This window comes from Neovison vison, chromosome 11 (genome assembly GCF_020171115.1).
Source record: "Neovison vison isolate M4711 chromosome 11, ASM_NN_V1, whole genome shotgun sequence".
Classification (NCBI taxonomy): Eukaryota; Metazoa; Chordata; class Mammalia; order Carnivora; family Mustelidae; genus Neogale; species Neogale vison.
In genome coordinates, this window is record NC_058101.1 from 203,693,425 (window position 1) to 203,708,979 (window position 15,555).

The following is a 15,555-nucleotide window of genomic DNA, read 5'->3' on the forward strand; positions in this document are numbered from 1 at the left end:
TAATATATTTTGGTATCTGGATGAAATCCTGGGTCAGAAAAAGGGTGTTATGTGAAAACCAAGAAAATGCAAATAGAATATCAACTTTTAAAATAATAATGTAATAATATTAGTTCATTACCTACCACAAATCTATCATATTGACTAAGATGTAAAATATCAAGAAAGCCAGGGGTAGGGTACATGGAAACTCTGCACTATCTTCACAGTTTTACTATAAATATATAACTATTCTAAAATGAAAAGTTTATGTTAACAAGCAAATGCAGCTTTAAAACTTATTTTAATAGCTAGTCAATCCTCTTCTTATTATCTTACATATTCTTGATTAAAATTTTTAGAAATCCTTTCAGGATACACTTATTTTATTGCCCATTCTACAGTATCAAAGTAACTAAAACATTATCTATATTAAACTCAGAATGCAATTTCGCAATTCTGAGAGTTTTCACCATTTTTAAATATCTAGAGGTGACTTAGAAGTCATTATAAATTATATAGATTAAAAGCTATTTCAAATGAATTACTCATCTTCATATGTGAAGTCTTATTCTATAAATATATGCAGTCTTCCAGGGAAGCTAACAGTATGTGTTTTAAATATGTGGATGAAACAGCGATAAGATTTACACTGTAACTAAAGAAAGAAGGAAAATCCAAATGCTATGTTTGGTCTGAGTGTTCTGAATGCCAGAAAGATGGATGAGAACCAGCATCTTAGAACCCGTTTTGCATCAAAAATCAATTCAAGTCATATAGAATGAGAACAAGCAGCATAACCTAAATTACAATGAAACATATAATAACTAACAGTGATGGGCTCACGTTGAGTCTAGCTCTTCTTTGCTTCAAAAGCCAGCCAAGGAAAACATCAGAGCACGGATTTTCCGAGGAACGAGTATCTCTAAGATAGTTTGCATTAAGGGATTCTGTCCATTTTGCATATACTATGTCCACTTTCTTCCTTAACATATATTCATTTTCTTTACAAACATTACCATAGAACTGACTTTGCTGGATCTTCATTGATTTTCTATTTCCTCTTTGAAGCACCTGGCTTACTTGACTTGTTGATGTTTTCATTGATTTTCTATTTCCTTTTGGAAATGAGATGAGAGCTTTTAAAGAAGTCATGCTACTTGGCAGGAAAAAGATGTTAAGTTGCGTTGTGTTCCTAGGAAATTTCACCATTAAATTTACCACTTTTCTTTCCATGGAAAGTAGTGGGGTTTTTGTTTGTTTGCTTGTTTGCTTCCGAGGTTTTTTTTTTTTTTTTAATTCTGCATTGTACACCACTGTGTTTTCTCTTTATTTTACATTTAATGTGGCATTCTCTGGATTAAGTTGGCAAGAAAATTTGATCCTTGACAGATTTAAATGTGTCACCATGTCATTTTTTATTACAGTGAATTCTCAAAGAGAATCTCTAAATTTTAGGTTATTTCAAGTCTCCAAAGATAGATACATAGTTGTGACACCGTAAACAACATCAGAGGTTTTAAGTGTCCAGCTATCGCCTCTCAAAGTAAACAATTATTGGGATAAATCAAGTAACTATCAATCTCATCACCCCCTCGAAGGGAAAACTACATAATTTAGTAGAACATGGATTTCTACCTGAGTGGAATAACTATCTATCTGGATAAGAAGACACACTGGGTTTCTAGGTCTCCTGAGAGAACACAGTTTGTTACCTACACAGAATCAACCATCCAACTCCCATCCAGAACAAAACACCGGATTTTTTTTTACAATAGCTGTGTAACAGACATCATAGTCAATTATTCCCCTAGAACCGCCCTGTTCAGTTCAGGAGCCACTAGACACATGTAGCTGTTGAACACTTAAAATGTCACAAGTATTCATGGAGGCCTTCTCTAAGTCATAAAATGCACGCCAGATGTCAAAGAAATGAATATAATATATCACATTAATAGTTGTATATTTACTATATGTTGAAATAATGTTTGGGCTATACCTGGTTAAAGAAAATGTATTATTAAAATTAATTTTAGCTGTTTCTTTCCGCCTTCTGTTTCCTACTATGACCACTATTATATTTCTCTCGGACAGTGGTGTTCTCCTGTCTTTCAGCTTTATTCCTATGACAGATTTTTGGAATGTAACGTGTCTAGACCTTCTTATCTTAGGTCCCTATAGGAAAGATCTTATCAAAATAAAATTTAGTGCCATGTCCTTGATTTTTATGAGATACAATATGAGAAAATGTTAAATCTTAAAACGGAAAATGAGGGGCCTATGCCATCAGACATCATTAGCAGAAGATTGTTACTTCATAAAAGAACTCTGTGTATTGGGTGTGTGTCTTAAAAACAAGAGATTTATGTGCCTTAAAAGAATATTCAAAACCCAAGATTCCAAATAGAGACAGACCTGTTTTGTCAGCTTTTCAGCAGGTGGTACAAGGAACAGAGAGCCGTAGCTAGTCATTTAGAAATGGGACAGAAGATGACGAGCAACATTTTGAAGAGGCATCTGTGACCCAGCAACAGATGGTCAACCTCCCCACGGTCTGCTTAGGGAGAGAACAGCAGGAATCAATCCACAGGAAGCAGCAGAGGGACGACCCAGCAGGGGGCCACGTGGGCATACTGTGGGGGTTTCTTTCTTTTTTCTTTCTTTTTTTCTTTAAAGATTTTATTTATTTATTTGACAAAGAGAGATCACAGTAGGCAGAGAGGCAGGCAGAGAGAGAGAGGAGGAAGCAGGCTCCCTGCTGAGCAGTGAGCCTGATGTGGGGCTCGATCCCAGGACCCTGAGATCATGACCTGAGCTGAAGGCAGAGGCTTAACCCACTGAGCCACCCAGGCGCCCCTACTGTGGGGTTTTCTTTGTTAGTTTTTGTTTTGCAGGGGGAGAGAGATATATTTATTTGTTTTCGTAATTACGGTGGAGTATTTCAAGCTGGTCCTCACACACCGGTCCTCTGAGACAGTGGAAGGAACTTTGCAAGCAGAAAATGAAGGAAAACACGCAGGATCATACCCATAACAGAACACGGGTTTACTTCCCAGGGCTAGAGACCTGTTACCAGTCTTAAGTTCTGGAATCTACATTCAATCTTGAAATTCTTGCCACCGAAGGAAAACAATGGAATTCAGATACACTCTGAATTCTGCATGGGAGTACCCACGTCGGCTCTGGAGCTTGGGATTCCCACCAAAGACACGGTCTTCCACGGGTTGTGTTCCGAGGTAAACACGACGTGCTCTGCTACCTCACTTCCTAGAACAGATTCTGCAGGACAGCTGTTAGGGAAGGATGCCTCTAGGAGGAAAATCACTAGGCTGAGGCACTGAACAATTTTAAAAGGGCTAAACATAGTAAATTTCTGAAATCTCCTATCAATGGAGACACAAAAGAAACCTGTCCTCGTTCTTTCTGATTCTCTCTTACTTACAAAGCCAGTTGAGCTGTAACATTAATCTAATGCCTTTTGTACCCTGGTTGCTGATTACTTTGGGCTATCTTTCCCTCAGTGGTCTCTTCTTTCTCACAACCACTCGTTAATTCGCCACAAAGAGCTGCATGCACCTGCCTTAATCTTCTCTGTTGGCAGTGACCTGATGGGCTGATCAACTGGGAAGACACGGTTTGCAGAGATTGACCGGGAAGCCAAAGCCGATGGATCCAAGGGGGTTCCAGCTGGAAGAGTGATTCACAATCTTCATAATCATGAAGGAAAGAGGATTTCACTATCTAATGACCTCCATTTTTGCACATGGAGGAACCGATGTGAAAAGGTTAAATTTCTATTTCTGCAACTATTACAGGCTTCCAAGAAGGTCGGGACAAAAAAAAGAAAAGAGAATGCTGTGCGTTTGGACTATTGGTTGAATATACTGCCTTGCGTCTACAGAAAATGCCTCACCTTAATGGAAGCCGAGCATTCCCTAATAGGAAGAGAAAGAAGGGTTTGCTCTTTCGGTCCTCCAACCTTTTCTTTATTCTTGACCTTGAAAATAAGCCTGTGAAATATTCAAAAATGTGAAGTAAGCCGGAAAGGTAGGACATACACTCAGATAAGGTCGGTAAAGAGCACGTCTCACGTCTTCACGTTCTTGTCCTAAAATGTGCTTCAGATGCTTCAACCTCAGATTTCTTGACTGAAAAAAACAATAATAATGACCAATGCTCTATGCAAATAAATCATCAACAGGGGATTCGTTTGAAGCACATCATAGAACGTTATTTCGTGTGAGCTCTATTAACAAAGAAACCAGCTGCTGACTTGAATAATTCAGTCTTAAAACACTGACAATCAAGGAAAAATGCTGTAGCAGTTTGCTTACCCGGAAAACTGGCACACATGCCGTTTAAAAGGCCTCGACTTAATTCCCAAGTCTCTTTTTTTATATAAAAAAGAAAACTTCTCTTAGACTATTATAAATGATACTTAGTCCATTTGCTTTACAAATGATGCCTTCAAGATCTTTAGAGATCATGCAAGTAGAAAAGTCCCTACTTTCCTTTCGTTCGTCAGCACTCAGCAATGCGTTCTGATACATCCTCACCCCTAACCAAAGCCAGGAATACACGTTTCTGAAACCAGCTGTCAATCACAGCGGCTACACATCTCCGGGGGCGGCCTGCCAGTTTTCTAAATATCAGAAATCATCCTCCATCAAAGTGCCTCAAAGTCTACAGAGAGGAAGTACATTCTAGGGATCTTAAATCCTACTGTGAGGTGCAAAGCCCAAGTCTGTATTCGGACTGGATCATTCCCGGTTTAAGAAATTCTGTGTCAGACGAGTGAACTGATGTGTTTTGACTCAGCTATTTCTCCTCTTCTGCTCCTGGGGTTACACCACACAGAAACATGGAGACGTCCTGCCAGTCTTGGTGATGTGGGAAATTTCATACTTTTTACTGGCCATTCCCTCTAAGAAACTTAGGATATTACACCTCGGTAAAGACATCCTAGGGAGAAAGTCCACTTTGACACGTCTCCCCATTTTACGTAGTAGAAAACTAAGGCCAAGAGTCCTGGATTGAGGCCGAGAGGCTATGATCTCACAGTTCATGGAAAAAGCAAGCACTTCTCATGCCTAATTCATAGCTCCTCTAAAACAATGCTACCTAAAAAGGGATTTATTCCAGGAATTAGCTACATGACCTAGTTGAAATTGGAGATACCTAGAAAAAGAGCACATGCTTCTCTAAACTGGACTTCATGAGTAAGGTCACAAAGTCTGGCTTCCTGGATGGGTTACTTGAAGCTGGAGTCCTACGCCAAGTCATTGCACTTTATTTTTTTTTTTTTTTTAGGATTTTATTTATTCATTTGAAAAAGAGAGAGAGAGACGGGGGCGGGGTGGGAGGGGGGCGAGAAGAAGCAGAATGCCCGCTGAGCTGAGCTGGGAACCCGATGCGGGGCTCCATTCCAAGACCTGGGGATCACGACCTGAACCAAAGGCAGATGCTTATCCATCGGAGCCACCCAGGTGCCCCAAGTCATCTCACTTTAAACCCATATCGTAGAACCCATCTGGGGATGGAAGCCAGCGGGGTGGTGTGATTTGGGGTTATAGACGTCCACTTAATACCACTCAATATTATACTCCACTGTTTGTCACATTGATTAAAAATCAAAAGACAAAGAAAGAAAACTGATTGGACTGCTTGGTTGTGCTGCCCCCTGGTGGCAGTATAAAATACAGACGTGTCGAGTTCTGTCCCCCTCTCCGGGGTATCAACTGAATGACACTTGGTTTTAAGCACCGTCTAGATTCTGGCAAGTACTTCGCTATCTCGTGGAAGTCGATTCCTAAAGATACAGGAAAAGAAGGGGCAGGGACTTGCCTCAGTGAAGGTAAACAAAACAAACCAACAAGAAAAGCACCAGCTCTTCTCTAAGACATTTCCTTGGATAGGTACCAAAAATAACACAATTTATTTTTTATCATCTGTGTTTTTCTCAAAAAGTGCTTTTAGTAAAATGTGATGAAGTCTAACAATTGGAGTCCTGTACTCAAATCGCTATTATTCATAGGTGGGATCATTAAAAACCAAAATTAAAAATTGGACTTGGAGACAAATGAATTGGGTTCTAGATCTGATTCACTCCTGGTCCAAAGTCATTCAACCTCTCTGGCCTTGGTTAATCTGCAAAGCAATGGTGCAAGAATAGATGAGCTCAAAGACCACTTCTGCTACTATCATATATAACTGCGACACAATGATGGAAATAATTCATTTACTCATTAACTTGACAATTATGAGTAGAAAAAAAAATCCATCATGTCCTTGGCACTGTCGTGGTAGATTAATAAATGAGGCTTTTCAAGGGAAATTCTCCCATGCTGTGGGGAGAGCAACCATCACATTCTGAAATTAAAATGCTGGCTATTTATTGTCTCTCTGGGTTTTGATCTCCAAATCCAATAGCGAAAAGATCCTTGTCCATTAAGAAATAACTACCTACAGTATTTGCTCCTATGGCCCTTATTAATGGATCACTACAGGGGATATATTAAGATCTGAATTATTTTGACATTTACAATAAGGTTTGTGCTTATAAACACAAGCCCATACCATATTAAAACCTATTAGCATATTATAACAGATTAGATGCGCACAATGTGCAAAGGCAGTTGGTTCTGTAACCCCCTTGGGGGAAAAAAAAGCTAAGGGCAGTAACAGCAATAATCTCAAATCACAGAAACGCCTTTGAAAGTGTGTCCTTGGTTTTATAGCACTAATTTAGGAGGAAAACATAATAAAAAGAAAAACATTCCATTGAAGTCATGTTTCAGGACATTCATCAGCCCCGGACTACAGAGCCAGTACGCCTTACTAATTCAACAGGATAGTTCAAGACCCACTGACTAGGGTATCCAAACAAAAGGGACAGAGGAGCCCCAGGAGACTTGACAGCACGTATGAACGTGTGTTTGCCCTCAAACAAGGGGAAGTGCTGACAGGTTACTTCATCTCTGGTTAATAAAGATGTGTCTTAGGTATATGTATGCGTGTCTGTGTATGTGTGTACAGAAACACAACAAGGAGATGAAAAATTTAGCTTTTCAGTATCTTCAGAATGTGTTTTAAAAACCACGAGACCCTAAATTCCAGTGCTAAAATTTGTTTAGCCAGGTAGCTAGAACTCTATTTATTAAAGGTAAATAATATCTAGAATAATATCTAGAATCAAATTATATCTAAAATTTCCTCATTACTAGACTAGACTGTTACTAGCCAAGGACTGTTCTAAGCACTAACAGGTTTAAAGTCATTTCACTGATACAGAGCTTACTACCTCCATTTCTCAGGTGAAGACATCGAGACAGAAAGACATCGATTAACTTGCCCTAAAGGATACACAAACTGAGGTGTTTGGACCAAAAATCTGGCCACAGAGGGAGGAATGAAAGAATACTAGCAGACTGCTTCTGCTCTCTCTCAAGCGGACCACTAAGCAAATCAACTCAACTGGCTCCTCCCAGAGATTAAATGACAGGGTGAGATCTAAAAGGAGCCCGCGTGGGACAGAAGGTTACAGTGAAACTCGCTCTTCTATCTGAGATGGCCCTTGGCGTGCTAGGGTGGCCATCACAGAACCACGGGTTGGTGGCTTACACAACAGAACTGATCTCTGCTCAGTTCTGGAGGCTCTGAGATCAAGGTGTTGGCAGATTTGGTTTCTTTGAGACCTCCCTGCTTGGCAGATTTGGTTTCTCTGAGACCTCCCTCCTTGGCTTGCAGATGGCTACCTTCTCATTGGGTCCTCACATGGTCTTTCTTCTGTGCATCTGTCTTCTTACAAGAACAGTAGTCACATTGGATTGGGGCCCACCCTAACGACCTCCCTTAGCCTTGATTACCTCTTTAAAGACCCTGTCTCCAAATACAGTCACATTCTGAGGCACCAGGAATTAGAGCTTCAACATATATATTTTGGAAGAATACAATTTAGCCCATAATGACTGTTTTTGTTAAGTTTCATGAGAATTCATGCAGGTCAAGAAACTGAGCAAAGCAGCTACAAAGGTTGGATTCTTTGAACATGCTGCAATTAGATAGAAATAATGTAAGTAATTACCTAACACTTATTAAGCATTCACACTGTGCACAGTTCTATTCAAAGCACCCAGAAAAGGATTTTGAATTTCTGTATATGTGAATTTCCATATACATGAATATGGTTGTTCTCTGAGAGTGTCCAGGTGCATAACACTCTGCCTGATGCCGTGAGAAATATTAAGAAATGAAACAGCCCCAACTTCTATGTACTTAAAACCCTGTCGGAAAGAAAAAAGAAAAACACATATAAAACATTAACACAAAAGTACAAAGCAGCATCACCACAGATGTCAAACTACAAACAGGTGAGGAGGAGGAAAATAAAGTCTGAATTCAGAAGAGAAATCTGAGTTCTACCAAAGATGTCACGGAACAGGAAGGCTTTGGGAGGGATCAGTCTTGATGTAAGGCTTCGCATTGACCAAGACTGAAGGGACAAAGAGCAAAGAGGCATTCCAGGGTAGCAAAGCTTAGAGGAATGACCGGAGAATACTGAGATGAAAAATTTTACTAAAATTAAGGGTTCTAGAGGAAAATGACCAAAGTTGGTTGGAAAGGTAGACTGGAAAAATTACCTACAATATGTTTTGTCACTCTGTGTTGTAAGGTATTATTATAATCATTAAGTTAGAGAAGAGAAAAATAGGGCCAAATACTTTAATAATTATCAACAGTTACAGGGTAATAAATAAAATAAATAAATAAATTATTTCCACCTGTCAATGATAAAATTTAATAATAATCTTTTAAGCAGATATCCTTTTATATTTTTTTTCCTCTAGTATACAAACACTCCATTATCAAGTTCCTGAATCACATGGTCTGGAAGGTGTCTCTAAGAGCTGGTACTCAGCTGGCTTTCAGGCTCAGCTTCAACTGTTTAAAGAATGTGGTCGGATTTCTGGGGTGGCAAGAAGCTTATATTCACCTCCCACCAAGAAAACTTCTTTAAAACGCTTCTGAATCGGAAGCAATGCTTCCCACATACTTCTCTTCCTGTCAGAGCATCTGTCTCTTTCATTCTATCTCAAGGCATTAACTGAGCCTCTCGTTGCCAGGCCGAGGCCCTGGTACTTCTCTTTGAGTACTTAGGGAATCAGTAAGTGAACAAAGCAAGCTCTGTTAATCACTTACTAAAGCATCTCAAAATTAGTAACTCTAAACGGACTGAGGAGGGTAACCTACTGACTCCCAAACAGCCAGAGTCAGTGGGATACAATGGGGGGATTATGACCTCCGAAATCATGTACAACATGTTGCATAGAATTCAACCCCAATTCTTCTCCTCTGTTTGACATTGGGAAAGTAACTTTTCTGATCCACACATTTCTAGTCTGAAAATGGGAGGGATACTTAAGTCACTGAGTTGCCATAAATATCAAATACTATGTAGAACAAGTAAAGCATTTGGTAGACAGCAATTGCTCAAGAGATATTAATCCCCTTTCCCCTTCTCGTGAGCGCTCTCGGGTGAGAAAAGGGACGCAAACAGCAGGTGCTCTGGGCACCGGAAAGGGAGACTTGGAACTTCAAAGAACTCATAAAGGACAAGTAGGGCAGTGACGTGCTGGTAAAATGGCTTTGTTTTAGAAAACTCCTAATCTGTAGCATTCGCCCACTTCTGTGGTGTAGATACAGCTCCCCATGGCTCATTTCAAGCTACCAAGAGTGTAACTCGCAGCTCTCAGACTTCCTGAATATTTAACAATCTATTCTCCGGAGCCGCATGAGCTGGCTCCATGCGAGAGGAAATCTGATCATTGTTATTTTCCTCATGTGGGACTACGAGGCTCTTTTGTCTCTGTTTCCTGTCTTGTCTTCACAGGTTGGGTGTAGGGAGTGGTTTGGCTGAACTGGGACTGAGCCAAAGCCACGGGGACAGTTGGGAAGAAACACTAGCCCCTGAGCGTCTCCACGATACACCGGGTAAATGGAGAGCTACGTCATTAAACCACTGGTGAATTACGAAGTCCCCGGGTCAGACCTTGAGCACCTCTGACTGCGCCTGCCGCGAAGGGCTGCTCTCTGGTTACTGGGTGAACGTACTGATCAGATGTATTTTTACTGCAGTTAAAGTCAGAGTCCTGTTGGGTCGGGTTTTCTGGCAAGAAGAACTTTGAAGGAAAACTGACAGAGTGGCGGCTTGTGGGCACTCAACCGGTCAACCTGAACATTGGGATCATGACACAGATTTTACAGGGCTGCGTACGTTTTCAGGCATAGAGCTTCCTTGTGATAACAGATGGCAAAGTATTTAAGTATATGGACTTGGAAGCCAAATGGCCTGGGTTCGAATCTTGGTTCTTCTGCATAACACCTGTGTAAATAGTCTAGTGACTCATTCTGTGTGTCTCAGCTTATCTATCTTTAAAATAAAGAAAAATCATAATGAAATACTCTGGTGCTCTGAGGGCTATATAAAACACAGAATATGTTGGGGCACCTGGGTAGCTCAGTAGATTAAACCTCTGCCTTGGGCTCAGGTCATGATCTCACGGTCCTGGGATCGAGCCCCGCATGGGGCTCTCTGCTCAGCAGGGAGCCTGCTTCCCCCGCTCTCTGCCTGCCTCTGCCTACTTGTGATCTCTGTCTGTCAAATAAATAAATAAAAATCTTTAAAAATACATATGTAGGTGTTGCAAACTCCTTAAAACAGTGTCCGTACAGGATAAGCTAATAATAAATGTTGCCTATTGTTATTCGTAATACGTGACCAGACAATGTTCTGCTCCTGTCCATCTGTTCCTTCTTACTGATGTTAGTCTTCATGGCCTTCAAAGTTCTTTATAGTTTGGTCCAAGTTGCCAATTTAACCTCCCCTCCTGCTGAACTTCCACACATACCCACTGCTGTACTCACAGTCTCCTCAAGGACTCACATTCAACATCAAGTTTTTAGGCCTGCCCAAAATATCTTTCCTACTTTCTTCCACTCATCTAAGTCTGACCTAGCCCTGCGGGATCAAGTCTCCCCTCCAGCTCCCATGGCGTCTCCTTTCTTAAATCCTCTAGCAAGTATACTTAATAATCATTAAGTATACATAAGAATCATTAGCAAGTATACATAATTAACCATTTAATTATATATTCCCTTGTATTTTTCTTCCTGCTTGAGAAAGGGAATTATGTTAGGATATTTATCCTACCTCTAGAACACATACCGGAAACATACTATTTCCCCCGATGTTTATGCATTAACTGACTTATTATATAGAATTAACTTTATTATTATAGTATCAACAGAGCCTTTATCAAAAGAACTAATGTTGGCAACTGATACTATCTTCATTAAAGCACCAGCTATGTAAGAGAGTACACACAGGTAGGAGATAATATTTGATTGCTTAAAATCATTAAATCATTCCCTGTAACAGCTTGTCTTTGAATGCTAGGTATTTCTACAGTTTTATTTTTTAAGAATCAACCTCCTTATATTATGATAATTTTTTTATATTCTAGGAGAGGCAGAAATTTTACACACCAAAATGCAGAGAAAATATACCACGTTCGTTTTGATTTAAGTTGCATCATGAAAAGAAAGAAATACCCTTCACTGGGTGTAACGTGCAGACTTCTTTTCACTCTGATGATGATGAATGGAGTGGGACTGTCCAGGTCTCGAAAGAAGTCAGAATCTCACCCGGGACAGCCTCAGACAGCGGAAGAAAACAATTAAGAAGAAGTAATGTGCTCCCGACGAGCTCGACTCGCCTCTTACAGGAAGCAAGGGCGGAGGTCGGGGCATCAGGGGACCCCAGGGCTGCGCTGAGGGCGCATGCGCAGCTGCGGCGTGAGACCCAGTGGTGTTTGTCCTGGTACTTGCTCTAAGTTATTTGTGAGTATTTTTAACTCTACTGAATCCCTTGAGACTAGTCTGCTGTCTGCATCTGCCATACCAAAGAAATTCCGAGACTGCAAAATTAAGGCTATCTAGACCCACAGATGTCACACAAAATGCAAGGAAAGGCCGTCATGTCCACAGTTAAAAAGTTCAACCAAGACCCCCCAGGGCTCCTCGACCAGGGACTTCCTGAGTTAGTTATCTGGGATACAGGATTCCGTGTTTCCTTTTTCTTTTAATTCCTCTCTAGAACGTATCGCGTGTCTTGTTTATACGATCCTACTCTTCCAGGAAAGCACTGACATAAAGCAGGCACTTAAGAAATGTTTGTTTCTCAGTATCCTGACCTTTAAAACACAGAACAACAGAGACCCAAAACGATCACAAACCCTAAGCCAAAGACAACGTTATTTACTGGTGTATGTGCAGACCAAACTCAAAAGAGACACATTTATAAAACAAAGCCTCCAAACACAAAAGGAATTTTAGAAGACTGGGTTTGAGTTGTGAGTTTTAATCGGTAATACCAGTCCAGATGGACTTTCCTGGGAGGACTGCATCCAAGAACAGCATCCTGGTTGCCACATCTTGGGTAGGGTATCATAGCCTTGGCTGACCTAGTGTGTGCGCACATACCCAGGGGCAGAATTTCCCGGATATCCCCAGAGCCAAGCAGAGTACCCGGCTCTCAATGACTCTTTATTAAGAGAATTAATGCAGTTTAGAAAAAAAGAAAGATTTCCTGGGTGAGAGAAGGTAGAAAGTTGTCTAGTAGGACCATGCCAAGTTTCAGGCTAAGAGACCAGAGAGGCTCAGGAAAGGGGGTTGGGGGAGGCGAAGGGAGATCGCTTTAACACTGGTCTCTCTCTGCGTCCCTTTGTCTGATGTCCTGTCCTTTCTCCTTTTCCCCTCAGTTCTTTTGCTTTTCTACTTTCCTCTTTATTCCGAAGCCCTGTGCCTACATCTATTGTGTCTCATTACTTCTCTTTATGGATTTTTTTTTTCTACCTCTACCCTCCAGGACCACTGACTTCATTCTCTTTTAACTTACTATTAATTATGGTTTGGTCCAAAGTCCTGAAGCAAAGGTGGCAATAAATCGTTTTTAATGGGCACATTCTGTCACTTTCAACAGATTTCAACAGAGAGCTATGAAAGTAGGAGACAAAGCTTGGAGCCAATCTAATGAAGTGAGACAATAGTCCTTAGCCGGCTCCGTAAAGGAGAGCTACTCTTCCTGCAGGAGCGTAGCCGGAAGGGGATGAAGAGATCTTCCGACCCAATCATCCCCAGTTAGCAAAACGACCCTGCTTCTGCTGGGAGCCATCACACCTGAATGTCCCTGTGCAAGTGGCCTTTGTTACAGATGCATTTGTTCAGTGGGGGGCAAACATGCAATAATTCCACAGTGCTCTCTCGAATGTAACCAAGATAAGGCCAGCTCTAGAGACAAAACAACACTTCTCCCAGGTGAAACTCTGAAAAGAGGTGTTCCCTTTAACACAGTTGGAGGATGGATTTAATAGTTCAGAGAAGTAGGAGTATAATTTCAAGTGAGGAAGCATGCAACTTGTCTCATATAAACTTCCTACCGAAGTGTGAACTACACAAAGAAAGAACGCGCGCAGATGGAGGTTTTCACCAACCGCGTCTAGTTCCTAAATCAAGAGACAAAGCATTCTCAGCATTTGGCCCCCATCTGGTACCATCCCATCCCAGCCTAGGCGGAACCACGAGCTTCATATCAAACCTAACAGTTTCCTCTTGCCTGTACTTCACACAGTACTTCACACAGTAGTATTGAACAGCTTTCATTTATTACTCATTTACTATCGGAAATTTAATATTTTTAAATAACTTTCATTTGAGCAGATTACTTTTCGTGGAAGCAACACAAATGAAATGAAAAACCGCTATGAATTAATAATTTGCATAAAAATGTACCCACGCTGTGGTTAACTCTGATACATTTAAAACAAGTATGTCAGCAACGATGTGGCATAGCTAGAATGTTACAGCAACATGTGATCCCCGGGAACCTAATATACTGAGGGAAAAGGGAAACACTTCATTGACAACAGTATTAATTTACAAACACACACACAGAGTTAATGTTTAGGTTGTCATGCTATGGAATTAGCTTAAGCAATGTTTACTTTCAAATAGCAGTTTGGAGGGGAGCCTGGGTGGCTCAGTGGGTTAAAGCCTCTGCCTTCAGTTCAGGTCATGATCCCAGGGTCCTGGGATCGAGCCCCACATGGGGCTCTCTCCTCCATGGGGAGCCTGCTTCCTCCTCTGTCTCTTTCTGCCTGCCTCTCTGCCTACTTGTGATCTCTGTCAAATAAATAAATAAAATCTTTTAAAAAAAATAGCAGTTTGGAAGTTATTACGAGCAGATATAAAGTTCTATATTGTTTTCCAAAATCCTATTAGATAAGAAAAGAACAGATAAAACCCTCAGTTGGATAACAGATGATGAAAAAAATTCCTGGGACATTTTGATGATCCAACCAGTGGAGTCCACTTCTAATGAAGAAAATGCAATCCCAGGCTGTAGAGACAGAAGTAAAATACCTAGAAGGAATCTCCTCATAGACTCTGAAACTGGCATACCCTTTTTGGCATCTCTCACATGTTCTCGTCGTGCCTTAAAACAGACTTTGCAAACGAGGTTGTATGGAGGACAGCAATCCGCGTGTTGAAAAGGTGTGGGGTGCCCCGTAATGAACCGTTGGAAGTACGGGGCACTTCAGGCTGGACAACAGAGTTCGGGGGACACGACAGCTGTCTCCAAATATTTTAAGACTTGTCATGTGAATAGTGAAATGGATTTAATCTAAACTTTTCTTGAGGACAGAACTTGCCAAAATGAAGCAACAAGGAAAAGATTTTGCTAAATATGCATTAAAAAAAAAAAACTTACCTAATAATTACAGCCATCCAGCAGTAGGACTGACTGACTCAGAAGACAATTTCCTATTATAGGAGGAAGTAACCTTCCGGAGAATAGCTTTCAACAAATTTGAGAAAGTTCGGCCTCACGGTGATAATTGGCAATAACAGAACGTGCGGACTCAAAAAGGCCGTGAGTTACACAGCTCTCCAGCCTCCGCAGAGGGCAGAGCCTGGTTTGGCGTGTTTCTGCCTCCGCAGGGCAGGAACCCAGGGGACAGAGCTACGGGGTCTCTCAATGGTGAGCTGCCATCGTTTTCATATTCTGTAGCCACTGAAAAAGGTTCTGTATTACCTATTTTTCTTTAAAGAGGCTGACATTATGTGATGAAATTTTGCCATCTCTTTGAACCCTTGGGCCAATGTATTTTCTTAAAAAACTACACCTGCTGAAACATTCTGCACTAACAGCTAGAGAATCTGCAGGACTGTTATCTATCCCTGCTCTCAATAAGGCGATCGAAGTAATGACGCAGGCACCAAAACCCCACCATCTCAGTGGCTTTATTTAAAAAAAAAAAAAAAAAAAAAGGTTTTATTTATTTTTGAGAGAGCGAGCATAAGCACACAGCAGTGAGGGGCGGGGAGGCAGAGGGAGAGAAGCCAGCTCCCGGCTGATCAGGGGCCGATGCAGGGGCTGGACTCCAGGACCCTGAGGTCATGCCCGGAGCAGAGGCAAGAGGCTCAGCCGCCTGGGCCCCCCAGGCACCCAGGCACCCT